The sequence below is a fragment of the Perca fluviatilis genome, chromosome 9 (genome assembly GCF_010015445.1).
Source record: "Perca fluviatilis chromosome 9, GENO_Pfluv_1.0, whole genome shotgun sequence".
Taxonomy (NCBI): domain Eukaryota; kingdom Metazoa; phylum Chordata; class Actinopteri; order Perciformes; family Percidae; genus Perca; species Perca fluviatilis.
This window is the reverse complement of record NC_053120.1, coordinates 6,292,618-6,315,801: the sequence shown is the minus strand read 5'-3', so window position 1 is coordinate 6,315,801 and position 23,184 is coordinate 6,292,618.

Genomic DNA, 23,184 nt, shown 5'->3' with positions numbered 1-23,184 from the left:
TTAAAGCACTTATGGAACGTCTTGGATACACAACTTTGTTTCTCCTACAAATAAATGTACAAACGCAGTCATTGACTCTGTGAGTCATTGACAGGCAGCGCGTCGGGGGGGGGTCAGCATCTGCAGGATGAGGTCTGTTTTTGTTGGTTGTGTAGCTGTTACGTAACCGTGGCAGTTTAATCTCAAAGTAGTTGAGATTTATTTGGATGATCTAACCTTCCCACGGTCGTCATAGCCACCGCGTGTCATTCGGTGCGGGTTCCCTCGAGGTGAACTGCCGAGCTCGTCTTCGTCTCCTGCCATTAACAGTCCCATCTCTGCAGAGTGGCGCGGGACAGTGACGGGAGGGACTGAAACATCGAGTGCACACGGAACAGGATGTCAGGACGGTTGAAAATTATGTTCAGTAATGTGGATTTACTCTCAGCAATCACATTGGTTTAATGTTATTAAAGTGAAATTGATGGAAATAGCCAGCAGCCTGCATGAAAATGTCACTGACCTCGCAAACAGGAGTATAACTAAAATTGGATCACTCGCTCTGTGTTGGAGCCAGAGCCATAAACGGCAACGGTCTACCCAACACTAATCAACATCTTAATTTGATGCACATAGTGTTGAGTCGCTGCAGTGTGTGCGTTATTGTGTACATCAGTATTGCTGTGAGCTATGCACCAAAATGAGCAGAGTTAATTATGTTAGCTGAAAGAAATGATGCCATGCAATGAGACTTTGTAAAAATATAAAAAGCTGAGAGTGGCAGCGGTGGCTTATAATTTTATTACACACACCATTTTCTTATCTTGAGGAAATCTTCTTTTTTTCCAACTGACTTTTGTTAAGCAGGGTGAAAGAAAATAGTGCTCTGCAAGTGCAGGAGGAAATGCCACTCTTGTTGTTTGTGCGTTATTCCCTCCATGACAACATAATGTTCAAATGCAAATGGTGGTCATAACATTATGTGTAGATCTACTTTTACTTTCTGTGAAGACAGAGAGGGATGACTTCATGATGAAGACTTGGACAGACCGTGAAGAACAAAATCATTTGATACCTTAAAGCTGTAATTTAAATTACATCGTCACCTGTGAACAAAGGGCCTAAAACACCGAGTATCGCTGCTTGTTGTGAGATAATACACAAAGTTCAGATCAGGTTGTGACAAAGATAATTGGCCTTAAAAACTGCAAATGTCTATAACTATTTTTAAACACACAGATGTTAAGTGCAGAACGTTATACATGAATGTCATCCAATGTTCAGACTCAATTTCAAAGGTATTTTTTTTGCCTCAACATATTTGCATGAATCTCCAGATTTATTTAAAGATTTTTTTTGGGGGGGGGGTTTCCCTTTATTTCAGAGTGCCAGTGGATAGATAGGAAAGGTGGGAGAGAGATGGGGGATGACACGTAGCAAAGGGCCGCAGGCTGGATTTGAACCCAGGCCGCTGCAAAGGCCTCAGCCTACATGGGGTGCATGCTCTTACTGGGTGAGCTAGAGGTCGGCCCAAGTCTCCAGATTTTTTGATCAGTGCACATTTTTTCTCTCAAGTTGAAACATTTTCAAATTTGGCCTCATTTCATGCCCTCCTGAGTGAACACATGTCTACTTGAATCTTTCCTAAACAATTTACTTTACGTTCAGTTGGAGAAAAAGGAGAGCGGAGTCCGTATATATCTCTGACCAGAAGTTGCCCTGCAATCTGTTCCCCACATCTCCTTTTGTTTTAAAGGGGAGGCTGCGGGGAGTGAGGGGGAGGATATTGAGAGTGATGGAGTCAGCCGTCAGTGTTTGGCAGGGCCGGGGAGCCCTATCTCACTCTGACAAGGCCTTAAATGTCTGCTTGTCTAGAGGTTGTGGTTTCAATTTTCCTCCTCTCCAATCCTACAGGGGACAAAGTACAGCTGCCATAACCAACACCACCACAGATTCCAATCTAAACGCTAATGAACTGAGGGACTCTCGCTGTGTGTGTGTGTGTGTGTGTGTGTGTGTGTGTGTGTGTGTGTGTGTGTGTGTGTGTGTGTGTGTGTGTGTGTGTGTGTGTGTGTGTGTGTGTGTGTGTGTGTGGTATGGAACTGGAAAGGGCTATACTTTACCGCTGGAAAAAGTTCAGTTGAGTAAAGATTATGTTTACTGTGTGTTTTTTTTCTGAATTCCTGAAGTTGAATGTTAGCTCCTATAATATTTCTATAAACACGCAGACCCTGGAGTAAAATTTTCTTTACTCCACCGCCAGTACAGCATAAAATCATTCATTCTTTTATATCAGGCTTTCAATCTCAAGCCCTGGCTTTAAATATTTTAGGTTTTACTATTTTCAACCGAATTGAGCCATGTTCTCATGTCTGCTATCAGCCCGGTCTCATGGCAGTTCGTGATATGGTCACGTTATTGAATCTATTGATTCGTAGATAGGACACAATGTCTTTTTTTCGTGTGGTGATTACAAATTTTAAAGCTGTGTATTTCAATGCGAAGCATATTTCGTGATCACAGAACGATGATGGTAGCGAGTAGTATTGATAAGGCGAAAGTCCGCGCAGGGAGGTTTGTCGGGGGGGGTGGATGGGTCAAACAACACAAGACTTTCACCCCGGAGACCGGAGACCGGAGACCGGAGACCGGAGACCGGAGACCGGAGACCGGGGATCGGGATCGCGTCCCGCGTGTTCCAGTTCCTTTCCGTGTTATTCTCTTCCTAACCACAACCATCCTGCTGTTGTCGGTGTGTCCCGCGTGTGACGGTTCCTTTCCCCGTTCTTCTTTTCCTAACCACAACTGTCCCGTTGTTGTGGTGTTTCATTTCCCCGTTGTTGTGCGCCCCTGTGCCCGGGGATCGCGTCCCACATGTGGCGGTCTTTCCTGTTGTTGTGGCCGGCGTGTGGCGCCTCCTTTCCCCTGTTGTTGCGTCCCCCAGAGCAGGTTCGAAAATCATGACCTGTACACGTTCAAAATTTGTGACGTGTACACGAAATAAACGTCAAAATCGTGACCTGTAAACATATCAATCAATCAAAATAACGTGACTATTTCACGACCTGGTGTGAGACGGGGTTGCTGCTATGTTCTTATAATAAATTATATGTTACTAGTTTCCAGTCGGTGCATTGCTGCTGTATTGTGGAGCATTGCAGTGTTTGATGCAATGCATCAAAATCAATGTTGATATCAATGACATATCCCCGACCGTGAAAAAAACAACCAAAAAAAACACGTTAGCATTTAGTATACAGAAAATATAATTTTTTTGTTGTTTCAACAGTGGCGTTATGTAAACAAATTGCCATTTCAAGTGTTAAAAATACTGAAAATGAATGAACATTTGGTAGTTACGATCATGACTGAAGTTGGTTAAAAGAACTTACTTGGAAAATAGAATTAATATATAATTGTACAGCAGTTTTTGAGGCAGACTTTCAAACTTTTTTTAAAGTGAGGCGCAGGAGTTAATGCAGTTTGGGCACACTGTGGCCGACAAAAGCAAAAGGGCAGGACAAGCAAATAATAATCTCCAAAAAGTCAGGTCACAAAAAGGCAGAAAGCTGTGAATGCTTGCAGCCATGCAAGGCTCTACTTAAGCACAGCGGTGCTTCGAGCTAAATGCTAACGTTGGCGTACTAACATGCTGATGATTAGCAGCTTTAAAGTTTACCCTGGCTACCATCGAAGCTATGCATGATACACTAGCATGTTAACGTTAGCTAATAAGCATGGCATTTCAATGAGGAGAGACTTGTTTGCAGATATGCAAAAGGTTTAATGTACAACAGCATGTAGTGTACAATGTTTTGGAGATTGAACTCCATCGTTATTAATACATTTAATATATTAATACATTTAATGTAGGGGTAGGGAACCAAGATGTAACCCACCGATGGAATCCAGACACCGGTGGTGGCGGAGAAAGCCGGAAATTAGACCGAGAAGGCATCGGAGCGACAGCCGGAGAAACCCCTAGGACGGGAGGCGGAAGGGGAGGAGGAGGGACGACGTCTTCCTGAAATGACAGCTGATAGCACAGGGAGAGAAGCAGCTTTTAAAACAGTGATGTAACGCTGTGATTGGCCTATGGGATCCTTGGCCGATCCTGATTGGATTATCAGAAGGTGAACGCCTCCAGCCCTGATTCGCTTAGGAGGGACTGAGTACTTGTTAGGTCTTCCTGAAAGAATTTGCGCTGAGCTACATTAGTTTTGCTGGTCGTTGGTCATGAACCCAAGTGTTGGAGAAATTTGACCAACAAGACAACCTGTTCGCACTCCCAACTCGTGGAATACTGACGCTTGTTCAGTGGCTCTCAGCGTCGGACACCGACAGCGGCTTGACCGCGGAACCGTTACATGACGTAGTATTAAGAGCGACAATGGTAGTGAGCACTATGAAAGACCGAAAATCTGTGTAAGACGGTTGGTTGGGGTGGTGGATGGGTCAAAAAACACAGCACTTTCACCAAGGAGGGTTCATGTCCCGTTCTTGTCCCAGGTGTCACTGAAACGTACATTTTGTAACCCCACCCACAATCTATTCCTAGACCTAACTGTGCCGTTCTTGTGCCACATGTAAGTTAAACGTACATCCCGACCCAGAGCGTCAAAAAGTGATGCCAAGAGTCCCGACCAAGCACGTTTAAATATGACGCCAAGATGAAAAGTGAGGGAATTACCACGATTCATTTTGAGGAGAACTTGAATTTCTGAACCACAGTTCATGCCAATCCATCCAGTTAATCCATAGAGACAACAACAACCCCCAAAATGAATCCAGCAAGATATATGCCCTTAAAAAAAATTTCACGAAAGGAAAGTGGTCACAATCAAACCCACTAAGGTCGGCCAAAAAAACCTTTTTCTTTTATATGTGGAAATGTTGAGGGTGCAGATATCAGAGGGGGAGCACCAGATAAAAAGTGCTCCTGATAGTTATCAGTTGTTGTGATTCTGACAGTGGTGAAGGAGAAATGGAGGCTCACAGCTCTGGAGAGCAGTAAAAGAGAGTTACGATGTTATTGAGGACCTCCACTCATGTGCTTCATTGACTCTCACCTCCAACGCAGTCGTAAAAGTCACTTCCGCTGAGGTAAATCACTAAGTGCTGAGGTGCAGAAGTGAACAAAGGGCTGTAAATTAATGCCTCTTTGACGTGATTACACAGCCACAGAACATCAGTGCGTCGACTTCAGGAAATTGGTTTGGAAAAAGTCATTAAACAAGATGTCAAAGCACAAACAAGCATCTACACAAAGCATAAACAATAACCTGTAACCCAACATAAATATCAATAAACAGGAACGGGAACCCCCAAAGTCCCAAAAAGATTTGTTAACCCATTAGAATAAAATGTGAACTTATGAGAACAAAATCCGTTTATATACAAGTTGAAAAAACAGATCTTGTTCTAACATGATAACTTGTTCCCACAACTTGTTTTTTATCTTCATTAAAGATAAAAAAAAAAACTTTGGACCTTCTGGACATCAGTGCCCCCATAAAAAAAAAAAAAGAGCAAAAAATGGAATAAAACAGAGAAACTCAATTAAAAAGTGAACGCTGTGACTCGGACGTGATGTGGAGGAGGACGTTTTATGGAGTAGATGATTAAAGATCAGATGATTTTTTTTTTTAATGACATGCTGAAAGTAAATGACTGTGAGATGATCCCTTTTCTGCATAACCTGATATTTTCAAGTATAAATACATTGATATTCCTCAATTAACACACATATTCAAATAAAGAGCATCGTGTACCGCTTGATGTTTAAAACCTTAATCATAAGCTCATCATTGCATGAATCACCTTTAAATCCATTGATATTTGAAATTGTCTGTGTTTGTGTCTTGTATTTATGACATTATGGGGACACTGTTCACACAGTGCTGTACGTATGTCCCCACAACGTCACTGCAGGGTTGAACCTCCTTTTGAGGATATAAATCTGTTTTTAGGTTAGAATTACTAAAGTTTGGATCAGGTTTGATTACAGACATGTAGGGCCCTGTTTTAACGATCTAAGCGCACGGCGTAAAGCACCTGGCGCAGGTGCGTTTAGGGCGTGTACGAATCCACTTTTGCTAGTTTAACGGCGGAAAAAAGGGTCGGTGCGCCAGATGCATGGTTCAAAAGGGTTGTACTTATGGTGCGTTCTTTTTGTCTTGTAGTCGCGACTAGTAGCTCGAGCGTGACGTCACATCCGTGTCGAAAAACGAATAACCGCGGGTTGTTGCATTCTTTTTGTCACACAATACTACGAGTCGGAGAAAAGATGGATTTTTGTAACATTTTTAGTAACATTTAGGTTTCTATTCACCCAGTTATTGACATATTACACACATATATTTCACAGTTTGATACATGAAAATTACGTTTTGATTAACGTTAACGTTAGGCTACTGCTCTGCTTTCTGCTCAAGGCTCGGCTTAAAGCCATTGTTGTCATATAGCAACCGAGCGTCTCTAGCCAATTTCAGCTGCACAAGCTACAAAATAACTAATTAGGCAGTATTTAACTCCTAATAAGACTGTATGCCTATAGGTAGCAGTATACAGCGCTATGTGTACGACTTCTTCATTTGGTTACAACAAAGACAAAAGTGCTAAAAATTGTAGAAAACCACAATGTTTACTACGTGTGATGCACGACGTAGCCATCTTTGAAAGTGAGCTCGGGGTCCTCTGAGTTCAGACGACTTGACGAGTCGTAAATACGACCTCGGGGGCGTTCTTTTTGCAACTTCCGGGTCGTAACTCCGGAAAACAACTCGTAAAACTACTTTGTTGGACAAAAAGAACGCACCATTAGAGTCTTCATTAATCATAAGTGTGTTTTGGGCGTTACATGCAATAAACCAATCAGAGTGTCAGATCCCATTCCCTTTAAAAGCCAGGCGCATTTGTACCTTGCTATTATGATGACAGATTTGCAACGTTTGTGTGCTGCCGCGCGCCCCTGTGCGTGTAACAAGCCTAGGCGCATTTTACTAATTTGCTGTTAAAATAACAATGAAATGCTGCGTTATTGTCTTTAGACCAGGTTTTTGTTGGTCAATGGCGAGATCAATTTCCACTGCAATACATCAACCAATGTGTCCCTGAGCAAGACACTTAACCCCTAGCTGCTCCAGAGGTGTGTTACCTCTGACATACTGTATACTGTATATAGCAACTGTTGCTTTGGATAAATGTTTTTTTTTGCTCCCGAGTGTTTTCTTTAACTCTGGTTGCACCATTATCTTTTTCGTTTTCATTCATGGGTTCAGTCTTGTTTTAAATAAAAGGAGGGTGAAAATTTTCCTCAATGGTTCTCTTTTTTTTTTTCCTTCAAGAATTGTTATAAAAGATAGTCAATACAAATTTTAACTAAGAAAACATTAGGGTAAGATTTGCGGTAAGGCGTGGAATAGACAATGTAAGGGTGTAGCCTCCAGATAATTAATATGGGTCAACAGTGTCCTCCCATGTGTACTAATGATGTAGGGTACACACTGTCCTCAATCTACACATGATGCAGCCCCCAATTTGATAATGTAGATCAGACCTGAGTGTTATTAATCCATTTTCAAACTCACTGCTCCAATTAAAAAATACATGGCATCAGATCGCTGAAGTGATGAGCTGACTGACACCCGCTGCACTGATAACTGACAAAAGACAAGAGTATATGTGGGATAGATGAGGACACAGCATCTGGCCCTTTCACGCCTCATTGAGTTGATGGAATACTAATAAAAGCCATATGACAACAGCATACTAAGTGTGCAATTAATATTCTAAAATATTCCTGCACTGCATGTGGCAGAGACCCGTTCGAGGCTTCTCGCGGGCAACGTGACGGCGCTGTCTCTCCGGTACAGAGGCGCTGACCTTATTAACCTGTTTTTCCTGAGCTGTGCCTCCGACAGTACCCAGCAGGCTCGGCGGGACGCTCCGAGTACACGCAGGCGGCCGTTTGTTGTCCCGTCGCCTGATAACCGTCCTGACAGCAGATAAATAATCTCTTCTGGAGCCTTTTTCTCCTCTGAGCTGAACGGCCAGAAGGAGCCAATCGATGGATTTGGAGATGAATCAGAGAGTGGTGAAGTGTCGTTCCACAGCTAAACAAAGATTCCCTCTTATTTTTTTGTTACAGCCTGGGCGAAGAAGGTGAAGATGTGTTCTTTCAGATCAAGGTCAGACCACGAGTAGGTATAATGAAGAAGCCAAGTTTGATACACTTTTTTTTCCGAGCGGCGTTCGTGACGGTGGAGTGACAAGCTGGCCAAAAACATGGAAGCAGCGGGATCTTGTCTCCACATGTCGATCCTTCCTGAAACACGTTGTTTACTAGCCTGGGAAAACCCTGACGAAGTTCCGGCAAACTTGAGATTTGCTCTTCAAGTCAGTCTGGCCAAGAGCCCATTCAAGCCCATTTCCGATGTTTCCAAATCGAGGCACCGATCACAACCGTTGAGGCGCTTTACACCATGACGATAGCACAGCGACGGCGAGCAGCTTTTTTGTTTACATTCAACATGGCGGCCACCGAAGCGTAGCGACCCGTTGATGCCGCTGTCGCTGCTACGTCACCCAGATCATTGGTCTGATTGGTTGAAGGACTACCCAATCGCGCCCAGAGGCATTTGAGCGGCGTCCGTTGGTGACGCCCCTTTGGAAATGAGCTGTGAATGAAGCTTCCCCCAGACCCACTCTCAGTTACAGCTGAGAAGGGTCTGGTGTCAACCAGGCTAGTTGTTCAACAGTAGCTGCCTAAACTTAACTCAACATGGAATGGAATTTCCTGCCACTAAGAATCTCTAAATCAAAACAATAACAAAAGACCCAGTTTGGGGAGGTGGTGAATTAGCGTGGGATCATGGAAGTTGGCTTTTCTGTTGAATTGTCAGCGGTGGTCCCCTCCTCTCCAAAACAAACGGACCCAGTGATTAAAACCGTTAAAAAAAAACAATGAAAAAAGCAGTTTCACTTCATGTTGCACCAACTTTACTGCCAAGATCGAGACGCAGGCCCCGTTTACAGAAAGGGAAGACGCAGATATTTTCCTCCGGCTTGGCCTCTCATTTACACGAAAACCCCGTTTTTATCACAGAAAACGATTATTTCTAAAAACTCCGGCCAAAGTGGAGATTTTGGAAAACTTAATTTGCACGTTTGCATATAAACTGAGACAAACAGAGGTTTAGGCAGCCGAGAGAGAGAAAGAGGACGTGATTGGTTGCTGTTGTTGCTATTGTCTGGATTCTGATTGGCTAACGTGGGCTTGAGCTTCTCGTTACACCGCCACCTACAGGTCTGGCGTGCTCTTGACGGCATTGACGGCATATTTACACAGGTACATATAAACGAACACTTTTCTGAAAACTGAGAGGTTGAAATGTCTGTTTATGAAAATAGCTGGCCACGTGTAAACGTAGCAGCAGAATGAACAGGACATAGTGCAACCAGGTTCGCTCTTTAACATTTGGTTCGAAACAAAGTATTTGCAAAGGGAATTAAAGGTGAACATTTTGGTCTTTAAAAATATTTTATAGAGACAAACGCTAGCAGAGCATCAGGGACTGAAGGATTAGCAACGCATGAGCAGAAGAGCCAACACGGTCTCACGGCAGTTCGTGTAATGGTCGCGTTATTTTTAATCTATTGATACGTGTTCACGGGGACATTTTTGTCGTTTGTTTCGTGGTGGCCGGGACGAAAATGTAAACTAACGTCCCCGTGAACACGTATCTATAGATTAAAATAACGTGACCATTTGACGTACTGCCATGAGACTGAGTTGGAAGAGCACAATGAGGACTGTGGGCACGTGTTTTTGAATTTCACTGTATTCTGGTTTTCCTGTAGTCATTCCTCTTTCAAAACTCTTTTCTGCAACATCTGAGGATAGAATATAGAAATCGACTCTGGACGGACACACACACACACACACACACACACACACACACACACACTAGAGGATGGCAGGGTGCGAACTACGGGCTCCCCTTAATAAGACATGGGCTCCCCTGAAAACGTGATTTGTGAAATTTTGGGGGGTCTCTAAAAATATTGACAATGTGTCATGTTGACGTGCAATTTCAGTTTTGTGTAATGTGATCATTGTGGATTATTATGTGTAAAACTGCAAAAATATCATTCATGCATATCGTCAATTTGAACCTAATTCACTTCACTAAAGATAACTATACTATAGAATACATACTGTATACTATACTATACATGCTATTCTTGTTATGAGCATCAAGGCGTGGTGGCGCGGCGGTGCAAATTCAACTCATGTTGCATATGCATGTTAACTCAAAGATTCAAAGAAAAAGTATAAACGTTGGAGGCCATTAATCGGTGCGCAAAGTCCTTGAAATCCATTCTGCTGTTAGCATCATATAGCCATGGCAAAAAGAAAACAAGGCAGTTTAAGACATTTTGGTTTTACTAAGAAATTGTGTAGCAATGACGTTAATAGCACGACTAATTCATCTGTTGCACGCCCTGTTAGTTAGCACACCTCCCCCCGGGGTGACAACGCAAGAAGAAGCTGAAGAAATAATGTCCTCTCTGGCTGAAGATGGAGGTTGTAACAGCTCGTCAGAGGCTGGGCACGATCCTTACCCCTCTTGCTCCTCTCTCCCGTTAAATTGGAACAGCCAGCAGTGGAGAGACTGGAAGAGCCGATATATACATGGCTGTTTGTAAAGGATGGAAGCCTGGGGTGCATCGCTTAGGCCTAATTGAACGGAGGAATGATGGCATTCTTCGGTAGCCTGAGTAACTTTAACCGTTGTTCGTGTGAAATCTTAAAGACAGCCTGATGCTTTGTTTATAGACTATTTGTGGCTGGCTGTTTGCTGTTTGACCTATCTATTCCTGTCGATAAAGTATAATAGGGTAAATCCTGTAGTGCATACACTTGTAGCTGTTATGTATCTTTGTAAGTCATTGTAAGTCGCAAGCGCATGACCCCCACATGGAAAAAAAGTGGGCTCCCCCGAAGGCCACGGTATAGTTCGAACACTGGAGGATGGATACCCGAACCGAGCCCGTCGGGCCGGGTCGGGTTCGAACAGATATTTAGAAATGATGTTCGGGTCGGGCTTGGTCACGGATCAGCGCGATAAGTCATTGAACATTTTAAATTTAAAAAAGCTTATTATGTAGGCGCGCGCCTGTGTTAACGTGCGCTTGTTGCCCCGTGTGCGCTGATGCGCTCATCTGTTGACATTTCCGAATGCCTTCCTACAGTTGCTTAATAAAAGCGGGCTTTCCACACAAACAGACGTACATGTGTCATTAGTATGAGAAAAAAAATGAGATTTTAACTGTGTCGGGCTCGGACAGAAATATCTTAATGCCTGTTGGGCTCGGGCCGGGTTCGGTTACTGCTCTGTCGGACACGGGCCGGGCTCGGACAGAAATATGTAGCCCGATCCGCACTCTATCAGACACACACACACACACAATGTGTCTGTCTCCTGAAGACAGCTAAGAGGCAGCAGAAGAAGCCCAGAAAGCCCTCTGCTGTAGATGATCGTCAGCTCCAGAAATTCAGAGCAGATTTACGTCAGACAGCAGCCTTCCTCTGGGCTCACCCCACTAAAATGTTGTGTTAGTTTAATATTTCAGTGTGCAAGCTGCTCTGTATCCATTTAAAGAAGGTGGCTTTATTAGTGCAGCTACTGGTGGAGAAATCAGATCTACAGTCGGATCCTGTACCGCATTACATAATCCCTGGTAAGCTCTTAACAATGTGGAATCTGGGGCCGTTTTTGCAATTTTACTTTATGTTAAAATGGGAACATAGCATCAATAATTATACCATACAAAATTGTGGAATGTGCTTGTTGTGCATGTGCAAGTTTTAACAGCTTAATTTAAGGTTTATTTAAAGTGCCTGTAGCCCAGTCTCGCAAGTTAAGGGAGAGTCCAAGCATTACATTCATATATTTAAAGTAAAAGTTAGACAGTTTGATTGTTAGATTAGGAGATTGATACCACTCTAAGTGCAATAAATAAGAAGCTTAATAAGCCAGCAGCGGGTTAATTTAGCTTAGCATAAAGAACAAGGGGAACAGCTTACTTGGCTTTCTTTAAAGATGAATAAATCCACCTATCAGCATCTCTAAAGTTCACAAATTAACATATTAAATCTTATTTGTTTAATCTGTAAAAAAAAAAACGTGGGGCAAAGATGACAATTTTTTGTTTTTTACGAATTATTTCTTGGCTCTGAACAGTTTTCATGGGAAATAGTTTGGCACATAACCTTTGTACAAACTGCAACTTGGAACTTGCAGTTTTTATATGGATTGAGTAAACGAGATATAACATGTTCAAAGATAATAATTAAAACAAAGTAACTTTTGAACATCCATCCATTAACTATACCCACTTATCTTTGAGGGTCTAGGGGGGGGGGGCTGGAGCCAATCCCGTCTGACAGGTCACCAGTCAATCACAGGGCTGACACACAGACAGCCATTCATGCTCTTCATAGCAGCTTAAATTTTAAAGACTAGTCTCACATTGCCAGACATATCTCCAAAGTGTAAGATCTGGCTACACCACAGATAAATTATGGTATGGAAAAAAAAAACACTGGGTTGTTTACATTTCTTTAAACCAATCACAATAGTCTTGGGCGGTGCTAAGCTCCAGACGCAGCGACGGTGGCTCTACAGAATAGTCTCGAGAAGGAACTTGTTTTGGTGGAACATTTGCACCCCGCAAAAGAAAACGCCACAAACAATATTAAATGAAGTTAACTGTTCACACAATACAGTAACGTGAGCTATTTAAAGTAGCTGATACATGGTTAAACCTCATTTGCTCTTACTAGTGTATCGCCGTGTGTACTTCGTTCACAGCAAATCCCACCAGCATGTCCCAAAACGTCCCAGTTAGAGAGGAAATGCCGTAAACATATTCTTTGTACATATTTACAACCATTCCATGAAAGAACCAAGCAAGTCTGCCTTGTTGCATGATCCAAATTTTCTCTCCCAATACCGCCCCTTGGTCAGTGGCTCTCAGAAAATTCACCCTTTAGCGTCTGCGTGGAACGCACCGGGCAGAGCAGCAGCTCGACCTTGGCGCTGTAAGAGGACGCAGTATTCACACAACGATAGAGAGAAGTATGAAAGACCGAAAATCTGCGTTAGGATTGGTTGGGGGGGTGGATGGGTCAAACAACACAGGACTTTCACCCAGGAAACCGGGGTTTGTGTCCTGTCTTGTCCTGTGTCACCGAAACGTACATTTTGTTATCCCACCGAACATCTTTTCCTAAACCTCACTGTCCCGTTCTTGTGCCGCATGTCAGTTAAACGTACGTCCCGACCTAGAGCGTCAAAAAGTGACGCCAAGAGTCCCGACAAAGCTCGTCTAAATATGACGCCCAAGGGTTAGACGCGAGTCCCGACAGCGTCAAATAGTGACGCCAAGGGTCCCGACCCACAGAGTCAAAAAGTGACGCCAAAGGAGACTTTTTGCCAAAGGCACCTGACCAAGCGTCGCTTTTTGACTGGTGTGTGACAAGTTGGAATGTCCAGTGTGAGAAATAAGATATTGAAACCTCTGATCTTAAATGTAAGCACAGTAACATTTATAGCTTTAAGGACTATTTTCTGTTTCCATCCCATTTATTACACCTTAAATTACAAACGTGACTGTAAAGGGTTAAAGATATGCTGCAGGGACTATATTTTGGTGTTTTTGTCTGGTTTGCCAGCTGCCCTGTTGCCATGGACGATATTATCTGCAAAGCCGCCTCGCCCTGTCAGCGCCTGCTGCATCATATTGTGCGGCCTTTTGATGCAAAAAAAAAAGCAGGTCACTTTGAAAGCTACAGGCCCCCCCTGTCCACTGCAGAGGGGTCAGGAAAAAGCAATTTGCATTTTAACACGGGGAACAGTGTGAGTGGAGTGTCGCTGCTGCTCGAGCTCCCTGAAGGGTGGAGCAGAGCGCTCCTATCACGTTTGACACCTCCTTAATAGAGAGGCATGGCCGCGCTGCAGCCTGCCAAGGAGCGACTAGATTAATAATCCTGTACGGATACATGCATTTGATGTATTACATTTCGTTGTTTTTCTATTTATTTGTCCGGACAAGTCCCAACATACAGTCATTTTATCTTTTACATTTTGAACCTAGTTTTGACCAAAACACAGCACCGAATGAATACTTGAGGGATCTATTTCCACTTTGCGCTCCGGCGACCTCTGCAGCTTCCCTGAAGGCTCATTTCCTGCTGCATCAGATGATTTCTGTCCAGGTCAGGACCGAGATTGTAAATGGATGATGGCTGCCGCTTGTGAAGGATACACAAAAATGTTCTTTGAATAACTTATGTTGATGCTCAACCATCAATGCCTCCATTCATTTAGCATGTGATAGCAATATGAAAGATTGTATTGTTTAGAGGGTAGGAATAAACTTTCAGTGTTGTCGTATGGTTTGGAGGACTTATTTAATGACTTGTTGGCGTGGTAGCAAGCTAATAAGTTACAATTCTAAAGCTCAGTATGCTAACATTCAGTAGTTAGCATGTATGCTAACACGCAGGGTGCAATTTGTGAAAGAAACACCATGGATATGCACTTGAATATTCAATGGAAAATCATCTTTAAATGAAATAACACAGCATGGTGTCAACGTAAAACACAGCGCTTTCAAGCCGGAGAGCAGAGCTCACTTGGTGGTCATCTGGCGGTGCCTCTAGCCGGCTCGCACTCACCTATTGGCGGCTAAACAACTGCCGCTGGTAGCAGTCGTCCCGGAGCTCTGTAACAGCTAAATACAACCACCTTTTCATTTTTTTATTTTATCGTTTTATGGCACTATGTGTTCAGGTTACAGCGCTTTAGTTTAAAATACTTCTATTTTAGGAATATAACGGTCTATAGGTGAAGTAGCATTGATCACTTTGAGGGGGGGATGCATTATGTGTGTGTGTGTGTGTGTGTGTGTGTGTGTGTGTGTGTGTGTGTGTGTGTGTGTGTGTGTGTGTGTGTGTGTGTGTGTGTGTGTTTGTGTGTCCCGCACCCTGCTAACAAGTACACATTAACAAGTCAGCATTCAGCTCAAAAGTTCATGATGTCCACGAAAATGTCCACTGTACAGAAGATAAAAGTTTAAAATTGAGGTAACAACATGATGTGTACGCTGTCTCAGGAGAAACTTTACATTTCCTCCTCCACTAGTTGTAATGATTTAAAAACAACAAAGAAGTCTATGCATTTTTCATCCATCCAGCAAATGTGTTTTTTGAGGTGAAACGAGCATTGCAGCCTCCCAAGTTTGCACGTGTGGCTACAGATGTTCGGTATCCTTTGGCATTTCAAACATGTGTCCACTGGACTGTTGAAGGACATTATAATGTCACATATTTCCTGGGCAGGTATGTCGAGCAGAGGGCATTTATAAAAATGTTAAACGACAGTGCCATCTGAGCCAGAGGAGGGACCGGTGATGGATGGCTCGGAGCGCAGCAGGAGTGTTGGAGATCCTGGACGTGACGCTTTGATCAATGTGTCTCTCCACACGGCCAGTCAGGAGATGTAGTGCCTGCCATGTTCCGACCCCATTGGTTAATCCAACACATCATTTGCACGCAGGCGAAGGTTAACGAGACAGAGATAACCCATTAAATGACCAATTTATCATTTTATCGTTTTGCTAACATACACTCCTACACAGACAAACCTGGATATGCAGTCGCTTATAAGCACAAACGCTCCAAAACCTCTGATCAAATGAGACCGTCCTCCCCCGAAAAACGCTCCCAGAAGTCGTTTGAGCAAGCAATAATTACGACCAATATTTAGGTTTCTAGTGGCGGTGCCCTCTAGTGGCTGTGGTAATTATGACAGGAGCAAAGCAGGAAGTAAGGTGGATGGGTCAGTGGGGTTTGAGTCCACCGTTTGTTGAAATAGTTCTTATCACGGTCTCTCCTAGCTGTAGATAGGTGGGCCAATGCATTTTTTGTCTCAGTGCAAGTAATCAGGTTGTTTTTTTGTCTTTTGTTGGCTCACGTTTACTCACAACATGCTAACCAGCAACATAGGATTCCATTCACTACGCTAAGCTAACTAGCGGCGGCGCTGCCGGTGTTGCACCGGACTAAAACGATGCATGCACAAAAAATGCGTTGGCCCACCTATCTACAGCTAGGGGAGACCGTGATAAGCCCTATTTCAACAAATGGTGGCGTATCCCTTTAAGTTAACGAACGTCACATGCTAACCTTCAAGAAGTCAAGTAACCTCTGATTTTAACCCAAACCACAATCTTTTTCTAAACATGACAAAGTTTTGGTACCTAAACATAACCAAACTGAGACAGTGGCAAGTTTTTTTTTTACTTTCCAAATGTCACGTTCCGCGTCCCATGCGTAAACTGGAAGTAAAGTAACGTCTGATTTAAACCCAAACTACCCTGGAAATCCAGAGTTCTCGCGATAGCACAATTGGAATTCGCTCAGCGAGTCACTCTGGCATTCAGTAACGATGCTCATTAACTATGCCCTGGTAGCCGAGCCTCACCAATCACATCAGTGTATCTGATATAGGCGGGCCAGAGGAGAGCTAAACAGATGACGACAGCGCTGCAACGTCTAAGTCATTAGTAAACATTACAAGATGGATGAACACCAGTTGTTTGAAACGGCTTTGGCCGCAACAATAAACGAGTTAGACTTGGCTTTTAATGGCCGCAGAGTAAACCTCTATATATGGGCGCCCGCTCTACCAGGTGAGCTACCCACACGCCCTCTTTTTCAAAACTTAACCAAGTAGTGTTGGTGCCTAAAAAAAAGACAGGCAAGCAGGGACCCCTACTACATATATTGTATAACATTTTGTTACATATTAAACTTGGCCTACAGTAACGTGTATGGCTGCATAAAGCCTTTACACATACCTTTTTATGATGCGTACAATACTAAGCTTTTCAAATAAAAATTGTTGGCATATTCATATATTTACACATCATGTTTTAATTTTAAAATGTGGCACAGTAAATCCTTAAGCTTATCTTCCATTATGGCTAGCTGCAGGCCATGAAGCCTACCATCAATGTTGTGTAGCCTACATTAAAAACAATACTATTAATAATAACATTCATGTTAATGTATATTTTCAGACATTTAATGACGATTGATGGATTGATGGATGGATGGATATTTTTTTTTTTTTTTTAAACCATCTAACAATAATTTGCCAGCCCCCCTGCATTGACTCTGAGGACCCCCCTAGGGGTCCCGGACGCCCTGTTGAAGATCTCTGTATTAGAGGGTATAGGAACAAACGACCCATGTCGTCGGATGGTTTGGAGGACTTGTTGGATAAAACCCTTCAGGAGTTGCTCTGTTGTTTTTTTATTCCTTGTACTTTCCTCCTTGTGTCATTTGTCTGCTTTATCTCAGCTGAGGGATTGAGCTGGCTTTTGGGTGCGTGTTTAGATAGCCTGGACATCCATTATCAGTCCGAGGCAAACCCGATTTAGAACCTCGGTAAAAGAATTACTCAGGGCGAGAGGGGAGCGCCGTGATTCTGTCACCTTCTCTTCCAGCCTCGGCCCCCATCGCTGCTCTTTAATTGGGCTGCTAATCAATTAAGGCCTGTGTGCGAAAAGATCGTCTCAGCCAAGTGCATTAATGAGGCTGACAGTCAGAGCTGTGACACACACACGGAGGTGACTAAACAGGACACACTTTGCCTCAGTGTTTCATAGTCTGCTGGTCATAACTTCACTAAACAAACATGCACAGAAATCACTCTTTTCTAAACGACTGCAGCTGTTTATCCAAACCTGTCTCCTAAGAAATTTGTACGTACCCATACAACTAAACCGCATTTCCAATTACATTTCGTAACATGGTTAATGTTAGGAATTGCAACAAAAATATTTGGTTATGTTGACGCTACTGTAGTCCTGCACTGACCATGAGAGCCAATGAGAGTGAACCAAAACAGTATCTGACACTGTTATTATAAAAACATCAATTAAAAGCTTATGAGACGCCATAAACAATGGTTTATAATACTTACGGACAGGGTTTTACGACTGGAGAACGATCACGGCGGCAACTACGTTTTTCGTCCTACCGATCGTGAAGTAAACAGTAAAAACGAGGTGTTCAGTTACAAACTGATCTATAAGAGGTAACACTGCAAAAGGTGAATCGATTAGTAAACTATTAAATTCATCGCCAACTATTTTGATAATCAATTAATCGGTTTGAGTAATTTTTTAAGGAAAAAATTCAAACTTCTCTGATTCCAGCTTGTTAAATGTGAATATGTTCTAGTTTCCTCTCTCCTCTGAGACAGTAAACTGAATATCTTTTGAGTTGTGGACAAAACAAGACATTTGAGGACGTCGGATCTGTTTCAGAAAGCAGGTTTAGTGAAAACCTGAGATGAGGGAAACTCTGGGTTATCTGTTTCGGAAAGGGAGGTTAATCAAACCTGAGAGAGAGGGGTAGCTCCAGCCCGTTTCACCAGTAATATGATACTTATGATTAAATAGGATATTAATACACTATATTGGAACTTACGCATTGACTCTTGCAGCAATTTTCTCCAACACAAATTCTCTCTCTTTTGCAGCAGCTGCTGTGTTGCTTATTTAACGAAATATATGTTCAAACTCTCTGTATGTGCGCATGAGTATTTCCGCCGACCAGTTTGTTACCATGGTGAATCGTAGTATCATGGCTCCATTCATGCTGCCTTTTTATAGTCAACCTACTCTGAGTTGATTGAACCAACTCTAATCAGCTGTTCTGGAACCGAAAACTCAATTTCCCATCTCAGGGTAAATCAACTCAGAGATCAGGGTTAGACTAAGGGTTTGTTAAACCTCCTTCCTGAAACGGGGCCCAGGGATATTAATTCAAACGTAGTCTCGCATTGCCTGACCTTCCTCCGCAGCGTTGCGGAGGAGGGTCTGGCTAGTCCACACAGCATTCCAGGGATGGGAGAAAAACGTGCTCTGGTTTATTGACCAATCACAATAGTCTTGGGTGGCGCTAAACGCCAGACGGAGCAATGGTACCTCTGCAAAATAGCCTCGGGAAAGAACTTGTTTGGGTACGTTCAAAGGTTGTTTTAGTCGTCCAACAGAAAACTCAGATTGGACAGATAGTCTAGCTAGCTGTCTGGATTTACCCTGCAGAGAGGAGCAGTCCTCATAAATCCACCAGAAATGAAGAACATCCAGAGGAATTTCCGGCTATACCTGAGCAATCCCGGAACTGAAACGTCGTCGATATAGACTAATTCAAACCTGTCCTTAATAGAATAGCATTAATATATATAATATCCACTCAAATAATCACAGTAAAGTTTGTTTGCCAGTTGTACATTATGACAAATATTATATTTACTCCAAAATGCATTTTAAATATTGATGTGTACATTAAATAAAGACTGTTCATTGTACTTCTTGGTGCTCCTGCTTCCCTGGACTGCTGTTAATAAGACTAAGCAGCATGTGAGCGTGAACATGCGCACACGCACACACACACACTTTTGAGCATCCCACAGCTGTATCGTTGCTGCTCGTTTGATCACGAAGATCTAGACTTTGCGTTTGACTTTCACACTTCAGCCGCATCAGGACGTTGACGAGGGTCTGTGACGTGGAGACTGAAGAATCAGCGGCCATTTTCACAGTGATTAAGACCGTTTAATAACTTAATTCTTCCAAATCAAACGGAGAGACGCCGAGCTCCGGCGGCTGCGCTCTGGCAGTGTGCCAGACTCGGGATAAAGCTGTACAGCACTCCACCTTCCTGCTTTATTCTATGAAAAGATTAGAAGACTGCAGAACTTATTGACTCAGATTTCTCCTCCAGGTATAGAGTAATTAATGTAATTAGGCCCTCTATCTCTGCTCAGGCCTCTTATCAAAGCTGTGTCCTTATCGCTCCTGGAAATTTAATTAGAAATAATCTTTCCAATTAATGATTTTGCAAAATTAAAGTTAACTAAACCAGTTGATTCCCTTGTTAATTGTTGGCGAGAGTCATATAAAGAGGAGAGCCGGACACAGCTGGAAGTAATAACAGGATGTACATTAAATTAAGTGCTGTACTTAAAGCGCCAATAATCAATATAGTCTGCCCTGTGTGCAGTTCCAAGTACAGGATTCAGGTTATACTGGTTATAGGTACTTTGGTTTTCCTTTTTTGGGAGGCGTTCCACATTTCAGAGGGAAATAATGTACGTTTTATGAAAGCCTTTTATGGGCCAGGTCCAAAAGGGACCCATGGAAAACCTAAATGGACCAAATACAAATCCAAGTCCACCCTGTTACATTTACCAAGAACTGACCGCACCGTAAAGACCTCGACAGTTAACTTTGCTGCATTTCTTCGATGGCTGGCGTTATGAGTGACTTTGAAGAGTCCGATTTTACATTCAACATGAGGTCATAAAATATGGCTCTTGCCCAGTAAAAATCTTATATCTTGTAGCCGTGCTCTGCAGCATGACGCTGTGGATGGCAACGTTGATTTGTCCATCAGTCCTTCACTTTGATCCTGCAATTTGTCAACAACTACTGGATGGATTGTTATGAATTTTCCTTTAGGGATTCAAGGTCCCTAGAGAATAAATTATTACAACTTTGGCAATCCTCTGACTTTTCCTCTAGCCCAGGGGTCTTCAAGGTTAAGGACCCCTTAACTGAAAGAGAGACGGAGCAGGGACCCCCTACTATATATATTGTATAAAATGAAGTTGCGTATTAAACTGGGCCTACAATAACGTGTAGGACGGCCTAAAGCCTGTTTACATAACTTTTTAGTGCATAAGCTATTAAAAAAAAAATTATTTTCATTAATTTTCATTTTAAAACATACATGTGGCACAGTGAATCCTTATTAACTATCTATGGATGGCCAAAGTGACTAATTTACATATAGGCCACTATCAATATTGTTTATCTTTTCCACAAATAAGCTGATTTATATTTGCTAATATGGATTCATGTAAAGAGATTTAAATAATCAAAAAAACTATTCATTTGAACAATAATTTGGTGCTCAAACAGATGCAAAACAAACAAACACTCTCAGTGTGTGTGTGTGTGTGTGTGTGTGTGTGTGTGTGTGTGTGTGTTGAAGTAACTCCCAGTCCTCTGCAGAGTGCCGCAGAGTGTCAGGGGTGGAAACAGAGAGGTAACCATGGTGCAGAAAAAGAGCAAACAGAAAGCCAGACACCTCAGGAAACTGTTAAAAAAAAAAAAAAAAAAAACACCGCACAAGAAATAAGATCCACTCAGTCATGGAAAAGTAAACTGTAAAATGGAATAATTTTACATGTAAGTAAAGGATTAATGTAGCAATCTGAAAAGAACTTAGAGTATGTTTCATGCTTTATGTGCTTCCCTTTAATGGCTTCATCACTTTAATAAAGGTCGGAGCGGTGTGATTGATGCGTCTGCTGCTCTCAGTCTCCGTGTCTCGGTCTCCAGGGAATCCCGATCGCATCACCTGCATCATGGCTCAGAAAAACACATCTGGAGCAAATTCAATCCCCAGACTTGGTGTCAAGATCATAGGCAGCAAACGAGTCGAGCAGTTAATTGAGGAGGGACAATAGTGAGGATAAGCCCGAAAAGAGGGACATCTGGAGGAATTTCCGGCAGCACTGGAGCAATCCCGATGAATGCATCATGACTTTGCGTAAACATACACGCCACTTTCCTAAAGCCAAATGGCGTGTTATTGTACGCATTTTCAGCTATCCACGTGTATGTCTACGCTGTATACAGCAGATGTAAACACACCCACCACGTGGCCTCGCCACGTTGCGTGTTATCGCGAGAACGCGATGTACTATCGCGAGAACAACGTCACACGCCTGTTAAAAAATAAATAAATAAATGGTTGGGTTTAGGAAAATAACACAGGGAAAGGCTTTAGTAACAAAACCGTGACAAAAACACAGAAAATAACGACAAAAACACGCTTAGGAAAGAAACATTGGGTAAGGCTTAAAAAAAAAAAAAAAAACGGCTTGCGCAGTCGAGCGACTCCTTGCGCAGTCACTCGTTCCTTTATACTACTCGCTACGGCGGAAATTCACTCGCAATGTAACTCAATGGCGGCCGATTTGCGTTGATATACACGCTAAAATGCGATTACGCGTCTTGATAACACGCCAAAACGGCATACAAATTGGCATGTCATACATACGCCAATTCATGAGATCAGTCTGACTGTCATATAGACTTATACACTGACTATGGAGAGGTAGGTCATATAACACCACTTCAAAAGATCTGAACTACCCCTTTTAAGGCCCAGACACACCGACCAGACGGCCAACCGTAGACAGAAAAGGCAGCTGGACTGATCAGTCTCCCCGAGTTGGTCAAAAAAGTGCCTCAGAACACACCGAAGTGATGAGACGTAATACGTCTCCATAACAGCAGGCGCCGCTAATCTGTATTGTCGCCCAAAAATGAAAACCGGCAGCTGATTGGACGAACGCGTCACGTGGGTCTGGTTTCTCCAGAAATTCAAAGCCAGACTGTCATGGTGGCTCGTTCAGAATACGATCTCATATTGGACTAAAATACTTCACTGAAACATGTTTCTGAAAACATTTTAAGCGAGAAATAGACCGTGCAGTTGCTGAATCTGTCTTCATTTCAGATCAACAAAGGTCAGTTTAAAAGATTTTCGTCAGATTTTGAGAGACTCTAGTCACGCTCATCCCGCTCCCCGTTTCCGGGTTAGCACTCTACCAATCAGATGGGTCATTTGAGTCCGACTGCCGGCAGTTTCCGCCCCGCCGATTATACATGTCAAATCGGTCAAAATGAAGGCCGACGGCCCCTCGGACGGACGACGGCACGGGACACCGACCTCGCCAGACTGTCCCACGGCCGATTAGCGGCTTGGTGTGTCTCGGCCTTAACAGATAAAATCCCACTGAGGTCTACTCTATATGGGAGTTGTTCCTTGTTAAAACGGAATCGTTTGTTGTGTATTTTTGTTCATTGTGTCATTTTGAAGCCCTTTGATGCTGTGATTGTGGGACAAAAAGTCTCATTTGTTGTTTTTCAAACTCCTTGCAGAAATACTAAATGTATTGTACTGTCTCAGAAGAGAGAAAAAAAGATGTTTTGACCATACAAGCCATTTTCATCTCGTTTTACATGTAAATGTAAATCTTTAGA